The 9,204-nt window shown below is 38.7% G+C and overlaps 1 pseudogene; it reads right to left on the reverse strand.

Moving 5' to 3' along the window:
- Positions 1–8,227: 8,227 nt before the first annotated feature.
- Positions 8,228–8,760, reverse strand: LOC143685763 (large ribosomal subunit protein uL5 pseudogene; annotated as a pseudogene).
- Positions 8,761–9,204: the final 444 nt, after the last annotated feature.

Below are 9,204 nucleotides of genomic sequence, written 5' to 3' on the forward strand. Positions count from 1 at the left end.
TAATTGTTAGACATTTTTTTGCTAATGTAAAGAATGTTGCAGTAAATGTCCTCCTTTATATAGCTTTGCAAATGCATGTAAATATTATTGGAGAATAATTTCACAGCAGTAGATTTGTCAGTCAAATGTTATGCCAGTTTTAAATATTGATAGCTGCTGATTAAGTTGCCCTTTAAAAAGATTATACCGTGGTTTATTTTTTCTGAAAAAAAATGTCATTATATATAAGTAAAATGATAATTTCTTATAAGTTTTTTTTCCTTTTTTCTTTTTTTCAAGAATGGAAACTGAATTTCATCAGGAGTCTTTTTGGAATCCATTAGATGATCATATGACACTTTAATCTATTAATGAAAAGAATTTTATTGAAGGGTGTCTTAATATTTCATAACCTTTGCATTCCTGGAATATATCTGACTTGTTCATAATGTGTTATTACTTCTACTAATCTGCTAAATTCATTTTGCTAAGATTAAATCTTTATTCTTAAGTGAAAATACTTTGTAATTTTATTTTTTATGCTATCTGCATGAAGCTTTGCTAGTAAGATTATTTAGTCTCCATAATTTTCTCTTGTTTGAAACAAGTTACATGACATTGGCACTATCATTTCTTTCGGTTTTAATACAGGACTTGGCTGTAAGACCATTTAGCTTGTGCTTTTAGAGATATGTTCATTCAGTCTTTTCTAATTATTTAATGATTGTTGAGTCATTCCTTGTTTTTCCTTGGGTTAATTTTGGTAATATGTAATTTCCTGAAATATAATCCATTTTATCAATAAAAATATTACTGGCCTGAACTTGTACCTGACATTTTAAAAATACAATTTAAAAAATTTTCAAAACTTTGGTGATGTCCATTTTCTAAACACTAATCTGTGTTGTGTGTTTTCTGTTCTTGCTCAGTCTTACCAGAGATTTATTTACTAGTTTATTGGTCTTTTATGGCACTAACTCTCGGAATTATCAATTCTTGGGTTATAGGGGCTTTTTGTTTGTTTCCTTTGACTAGTTAATTTGTGGCTTTGGAAAAATAATTTTTCTGTTCATATTTCATTTGTTTTTCTAGCTTCTGAAGTTGGATGTTTGGTTTTCTCTTTCTTTAAGATAAAGGTTTTGAAGTTATGACCAGTTCTCTGAGACTGCTCCTGAAACTTCCACATTGTCAAATGCGATAATCAAACTATTTCCTGCTAGCTGTAGCAGCAGCACCCAGTGCAGCTGACCACTCTTTCTCCTTGAAACATTTTCTTTTCTCGTCTTCCAGGCATCACTGTGTTTTCATCCTGCTTCAATCTCCTTTGCTGATCCTTTCTTTTCTCCTCTATCTCTTGATGTTGAAGAGGCCCAAAGCCCAAAGCTTGGTCCTCTATTTCTTTGTTGGTGATTTCTTCCAGCCTGTGGCTTTACTTTCACTATTCATGGGGCTTGTAATACTCACAATTATCTCTTCAATCTGGACATCTGTACTGAACCATGAATTAGTATATCAGTTGGCTCATCAGTATCACCACAAGCATATCTATTGGGCATCTCATGATCAGTACTGGACTCCTGATCTTCCCCTTGAAGTCTCTTCTTCCTGTAGCCTCTCCAGTGTCATTCAATGGCAACTTCATCCCTCCAGTTGCTCATGTGAAAACCTTGGAGTCATCTTGACTTCTCTTTTTCTCTTCTTCTTGCATATGTGTGTTGGCAACTACTGAAGGCTCTCCGTTAAGAAGATTTCAAGAATTTAGCTATTTCTCACCTCTTCCATTGCTACCATCATAGTCCAAGCCATTATCACTTTTTACTTGATTTATTAGATTAACTTCCAAAATGATCTTTCTGCTTCCACCCTTGCCATCCTGCCCAAATTGATTATTAACACAGAAACTAAAGTGATCCTCTTAAATAAAGTCAAAGTTATTTGTCTCTCCTTTGCTCAAAAGCCTCCGTGCTCTGATCTGCTCCCTCAAAGGTCCAGTACTACTCATGTGTGTCTTCCTGTGAATTAGGGCAGGTTCCCCTTTCTCCAGCAGGACATAACCTTCTTTCAGGATGCATAGCCTGGCAAACAGAACACAAGCTGGACTTCAGCCCCTCCTCACCCCTTGTGCTGGTACCCCTGCAAACAAACACAACCCTGTGCAGTGACCATGCTCCTTCATCTATCCACCTCCTCATGAGATGGCTTTTGGTAGTCCCCTGCTCCAGCCTCTTCTGTGGGAAGAGTATTCTCCAGCCTCTGTGAGAATACTCTTTCCACAGATAGCTAATCGCTTGCTCCCTTGTCTCCTTCAAGTCACTTCCTTGGCAATGCCTTCCTGACTACTCTGTTTATAACTGCAGCTTCCCAACCCTCTTCCTTGCATTATTTTCCTCCATGTCACTTAGTACCTTCTAAAATTCTATAGAGTTTATTTAATTATTTACCTTGAAGGTGAGCTCAGTGAAGGCAGGGGTTTTGTTCATGATTTTATCCTTAGTGCCTGGCACTTAGTAGGCACTCACTATATATCTATTTATCTATGTATATAGATTTGTTAAATGAATGCATGATTGGCTTTGGATGCATCCCATTGCTTTAGCTGTGTTGTTAATTTTAAATAGTTCCTAAAAATTTTTCAAATAAAAAGTGTTACTGATTAGGGAAATCAAACTAATAAATAAAATGAATTAATGACACCTGCTTTCTAAGTGGCCAGAATAATAGGGGCAGCACTTTAGCTTGATCGGAAGTATAGGGGGGCAAAAAAACCAGATTCCTTGGATAAACTTGGATACCTGGGCAGAGATACCAAGGACTGAAGATCCTGGATCTAAACAAAGTGGATCCTAGAGCTACTGTAAGCTTTACATGTGCATTTCATTTCTATGGTTGTGAGTTGCTGAGCCAGGCATAAAGGTGCTTTGGAGCATGAGTGGTAACTGACTCTAAGTGTGTTACAGTCATGCTGACGTAGGCTCCAGTTCTTAGACAAGGCAGCAGTGTGACCTTGGACATCATGGAGCAGTTCTGGTTTGGGAGGATGCACTAAATCAATCTCTCTCTCATCCTCTCTCTCAAGGCCTAGTAATAGGAGGTAGCTTCCTAAACTTTACACCCAAAGCACAAACAAAAAATGAAAAAAATAAAAAGATTAAGGGGGACTTCTCAAAATCAAATGCTTTTGCACCTCAACAGACTTTGTCAAAAAGGTGAAGAGTCAGCCAACTCAATGGAAGAAAAAATTTGGAAATCACACATTGGACAAATGTTTGATATCCTATATACATAAACAAAAGAACAACCCAATTATAAAATTGGCTAAAGACGTGAATAAGCATTTTTCTGAAGAGCAAATACAGATGGGTTAAAAGCACACGAAGAGATGCTCATTTTTATCAGCTTATAAGGGAAATGCAGATCAAGACTACAATGAGATACCACCTCACACCTATAAGAATGGATGCTATTAAACAAACAGAAAACTACAAATGTTGGAGAGGATGTGGAGAAATTGTGACATTTATGCACTGCTGGTGGGATTGTATAATGGTACAGCCACTATGGAAGACAGTTTGGTAGTTCCTTAGGAAACTAAATATAGACTTGCCTATGACCCAGAAATAGCACTACTCAGTATATACCCAGAAAAGCTGAAAGCAATGACACAAACAGACATTTGCACACTTATATTAATAGCAGCATTATTCACAATTACCAAAAGATGGAAACAATTCAAGTGCCCATCAACAGATGAGTGGATTAACAAAATGTGGTATATACATTCAATGGAATATTATGCAGCAGTAGAATAAAATGATGTTCTGAAGCACATGACAAAATAAATGAGCCTTGAGGGTATAATGCTGAGTGGAATAAGCCAGACACAAAAGGATAGATACTGTATGACTGTACTTTTATGACCATGGTAAAGGTAAAATCAGAGGCTTATAATACAGAATATAGGGGGTTTAGAGATACATAGAAGTTAGAAAAGATGGGTGAACGATTAGCTAATGAGGTTGAATTCAAATGTAAGGGAATAGATAGAAGTGAAGGTGGTTCACTAGTTCGTCTATAAGTAATAGTACCCTATTGAAAGTAAACATGATTGAAAGGGGTTGCATAGAACTATGTGTCCCACTGATTAACACTACAAATATAAATAAGCTCTTGCATGAACTTCTTCAAAGGTAAAAAAAAAACTATAGCTTTTCCTGTAACATAAAAATAAAATTATTATATATTATATATATATAAATTTATATAATATATAATATATAATATGAAAATTTATATTTTGGGGTGATGCAACACTGGCTCAGTGGCAGAATTCTCGCCTGTCATGCCGGAGACCCGGGTTCAATTCCCAGAGCCTGCCTATGCCAAAAAAAAAAATTATATTTTTATAATGTTACATGAAAAGCTATAGAATTTTTGTTTCCTATGAAATTGTGAGGAGAACACTGTATCTCCACCTGAAGTAAACAGCATTTTAGGTCTTCAGATGTGGCCAGTTCTCTGGATTTGCTATCTACCACAGGAGTATCTCCCACATGACTGAGGGCTGGAAGGCAAGTTCTAACCATGGCAGTCCTGCTGAACCGGACACGCAGGACATGGGAAGTTGGAAAAACTGGCAGAAGCCTCCATATGCATAAATTTTGTATCTTTTGAAAAAGAGCAGAGGTATTGCTAACTTTTTCTGAACAGTAACATTTTTATAATTTTTAACAGCAAGAATGAAAAATTGTAACTTAAAGGACTAGAAAGGGATGTGATGGAGTTTTAAGGTGGTGGGGCGGCATGTTCTCTGAAGGAAACTGGTGTTTGTCTCTTAGTCCTCTGGCAGGCAATGAGGTGACCTTGGAACTAGTTGGCAGAGAAACATCCTTCTTGCTCCAAGACAAAGCCAGGCAGATTCTAGCTCTGTGACCTACTCGCTGTGGGACCTGGGTGCAATCCAGCCCCACCACTTCACAAGCCATGTAATCTTGGGCAAGTTACTGAACTTCTTATTGAGCTATGGTTAATTTGTGCTCAGGAGTGTGTTATGCGAACGTATCAGTACAGTATAACATCTGAAAACTGATTATTCAGCTATCTAGATTATGAACATTACCAGATATTCTTTAGCTCTTTTACTCCTGTAATGTAAAGACTATGTTATTAGTAAAGATAAAATTGATAGAAACAAGTTGGACCGGGTGGGTGACAAAATCTTGGGAACGTTTTGTGGTGTGACTGAGGAGCCCTGTCTGGGTGTCATTCCCGACGTGCTAGTGAGTGACCCATGTGGTCAGACACTAACGTGGTCACCCAAGTTGGGAGAGCAGGCCATTACCACGAGGTCTGCTGTGCAGCTGACTAGCCTTCTCTTCAGGGAAAATGAGTGTTTTTTTTTTTTTTATAAATAGAACAGTGTGTGTCATACGCTTCCAGGAATCTCAAGTGTTTGGCTTAAATTTTTTTTTAAATAAATCATCCCAAGTATCTGCAAGTCAGGTGGTTCTGAGAGGCTTTGCTTGAAAACAGTTACACTGCTGCATGCATTAAGCTTCTTTGGGTTGTAAGTGACAGAAATAGGTTCTGGCTAGCTGAAGCAGAAAGGAAATATATTAGACAGAGGCAGGGTTATACCACGCATCCAAGAAATCACTGACCAGCCATACTTGCGAAGGGCTGGAGCTGAAGATTCTGCGGATTCCAGGAGCAGGAGTTTGTGGAACTCTGCAGTCAGTATGCTTGCTCCAGCAAACTCCAGTGTGGGGGTCTTAGATTTAAGATCCCCCAGTTCATGGAGAATTGGATAGGCCTAGTTTGAGTCCACCATGGGTTCTATCAGCTGTGGCAAAGGCCTAGGGTCTTGTAGTTGAGATAAAGCAATTGAGGGCCCAACCTACACTACTTGGGCAGCCCCCAGGTGTTATCTCCCACAGGAGTATTTTACCTCTGAGCTGCTTTCTTCTTTTCCCCACACCTTTAAAGGCTTTGGTGAATTTTCTCTTCTGTTTTCACTTGGGGAAGTTAAAGGAGTCCCTACCACTCTGCCTGGACTCTTGATCAATAATTTTTGAGAAGTTCTCTCAGTACCAGAAATTCTACTTATTCTAACATAGTCTTTGCTTAGTTTTTGTGTTGTTTGTACTTCATTAATTCTTTGCTTATGTTTCTTTTCCCCATTTTGGTTGTTCTTGCAATTTTAATGTATTGATCCTGCATTGATTGCCATCTGACTATTACACATCTTTGAATGGATTGGCCACCAGATGTAGGGATGAGGCTAGGTAGTGAGCTGGGGCAGTCTGACCTGTTTTGGGTTTATTGTCACAAATATCCCCTTGGCAAATCTTTTATTACTTTTGTCCTGGAGGAACATCTCTTCCCCTGTTTTTGTGAGAGGGGCTGTTAGATAGGAAGGTGTTACTTCCTCTTTTTTTTAAAAAAAATATGGGTTATATAATTTGTACAGAAGAATAAATAAGACATATGTATTATTAGTCTTTAATTACAACTAGTGAAAGGAATATCCATATATTCAACACCCAGGTTAAGAAAAAGTACATTCCAGTGTCTTAGAGATCTACAATATGCCCTGCCTAATCACACTCTCCTTGCCCCCATGGTAATCAATTGCAGTTTTGTGTTCATTATTTCCTTGCCTTAAAATGATTTTTAAAATCCCCTGTGCAGGCATGTATGCTTAAGCATAAAAAGAAAAATGAGTAGTCAGCACAGGACCACCTGAATGGGGAAGCAGTGATAGTGCCATTGCTAGAAGACTCCAGGAAAAAATAAGCTCTAGCCACAGTTTACAAGAGTCCCTCCTAGAGAAGTCTGTGGGCAAAGGCTTGAATGAGTCCTGGGAAAATCAAAAACATCTGGCCTGGTAGGCCAGAAGTGTGGGCTGAGGGAAATGGGTGGAGGGCAGGGAGGCTTTGTGCTGCCTGTTCTTGGCTCATCATGACTTGCTTCCAGGATCCAGAGCTAAGTAAACGCAGTGGTTCTCGAAGTATGTTTCTTTGATCTGCAGCATCAGTATCACCTGCGAACTTGTTAGAAATCCTTAGGCTCCACTCCAAACCAACTGATCTGAATTCTGGGGTGGGGACCCAACAATCTGTGTTTTAACCAGTTCTCTAGTGATTTTGACACATGCGAAAAAAAAAAAAAAAAAAAAAGGGAAACACTGGGTGAAGGCATACACCCTACATATCCTCATTGATCCAGGTTGTAGGACCTGGAGGGGAAAGCAGGAGCCTAATTAATTAGCATATAGGGTCAAGATAGCTGAGTATCAATAATAACCTGAACCGGGCTCACTAGCAATCTGTCCTCAGTTAAAAAGGCAGGACAAGGCAGTGGGCATTCAAGGGTTGACAGCCTTTACAGAGCCACCTTTTGGTAACATGACTTCATTCTGGGCTATTTTCCTCTATCCCTGGTGCACATTTATTAACCCAGGATCTCTCTTCATCATTCACTCTTGAGATTACTTTCAATTCTTCCCTCTTTCCTGTACACTATGTCTGCCGTTTTCTTGGTTTGCTTTCTTGTTTTGGTGAAGCTCAGTATTTAGCAGTTTATTCCAAAAGGGTGCATGGAATGTAAATTTTTTGTCCTCAAATGTCGGAAAATTTTATCTTATTTTAAGCACAATTTTTTTGAGATTTATTCTCACACCATACAATCCATCCAAAATATACAATCAGTGGCTCTCAGTATCATCACATTCATTCTATCTTTACACTTGACATTGTTTAGCTGAATTTGGAGGAATGGTTGAGAGCATTGCTCCATTGCTTCTTGTTCTTCCAATTTCTTGCTTCCAGGGCTGCTGTTGAGCAGTCAAAGCCATCTGACTACTGATTTTTTGTACTAGTTTGGTTTTTTTCCCTCTCTAGTATCTTGTATTTGTTGCTAGAGTTTTGAAATTTCATAAGAAAATGCCATGATATGTGGTTTTTTTAAAAAAATGTGGAGTGTTTTCTTAAAAATCAGCTTTGCTGGACATCCAGTGGCCCTTTCTATCTGGGAATTTTCTTGAATTATTTTGTTGATGATTTCAATCCCTTTGTTTTCTCTGTTCACTCTGTAATTTCTGTTATTTTTGGATTTTGTTATCCAGAACTGGTCACTTTTAAAATTTTTTCATGACTTAGCTCTATTTTGTTCTTAGAATGGTCCCCTTTTTTTTTTTTTTTCAATATTTCAATGAAAACTTTCTATTGGCCTTTTGGATAGAAATGAGAGTTTATTTGCCAGGAAGGAAAATGCCATCATATTTCTGTTGGAACCAGTACATGGCCTCCTCTTTGCTGATTCTGTGTTTGGCCCCAATGCAGCCTGTCCTGCGCTTCTTGCCTGCGTGGCTGAGACCTAGCCCACCCAGTACCGCAGAGAAGTCCGGGCCACAGAAGTCCAGGGGTCATATTTGATCCCCAGATTGATGTGTTCCTGGATCCCAAAACTGAAGTTTCCAGTATCTGAGAAGTTATTTCTTCTTAACTCGTATTTGCGTACCTTTAGAACTTTCTCCAGGATTTCCTCTGCCTTGACCCCACACACTGTGCAGTGGACAGCAATCTTTCCATTTCTCCTAATGCAAAAGGATCTCAGGGGGTATCTAGCTTTGGAGAGCATGGGGGTCTGACCTGTGAGCTGCTCCAACACCTTCACTGCCCAGGTCAGTCTGTCTCCACTCTTCCCCATGCAGATGTTGAGGCAAAGCTTGCAGATGCGAAGTTCTCACATGGGGTTCTCTTTTTTACTTTGATCCTACACCATGATGGAGAACAGGAAGAGAATGATCCCCTTTTAAATCCTCCCATTCTTGTTTCATGAATGAAATGCCTTTTCTTACCACTCTGTAGATTTTGATATTTTTAAAATTCTTCTGTGTATTATTTGTTTCCACCAAATTGCTTTTTATTCTTTGCTTGTCTTTGAACTCAATCTTTCATCTTAGAGACTTTCCTTAGATGTTTAGCAATTCTTGTTTGACTGCTTATATTAAAGAGTGAAGAGCGGAAAAGCACATTGGAAGCTTTAGGTAGTGTGTGCAGGGCTTGTCATCATTGAATGATACTATATAATGACAGCTGGGCTATTTGTTGGAGAGCCCCTGATATCCGTATTTTAAATCAAATTCCCCAGAAAAGACTTTTCCAAAATTCTGCCTGGAGAGTAAAGTCCTGGCTCTTAGCACTGTGGAATCTGAGTAGGAGACAA

This window comes from Tamandua tetradactyla, chromosome 1, assembly GCF_023851605.1.
Source record: "Tamandua tetradactyla isolate mTamTet1 chromosome 1, mTamTet1.pri, whole genome shotgun sequence".
NCBI classification, from domain to species: domain Eukaryota; kingdom Metazoa; phylum Chordata; class Mammalia; order Pilosa; family Myrmecophagidae; genus Tamandua; species Tamandua tetradactyla.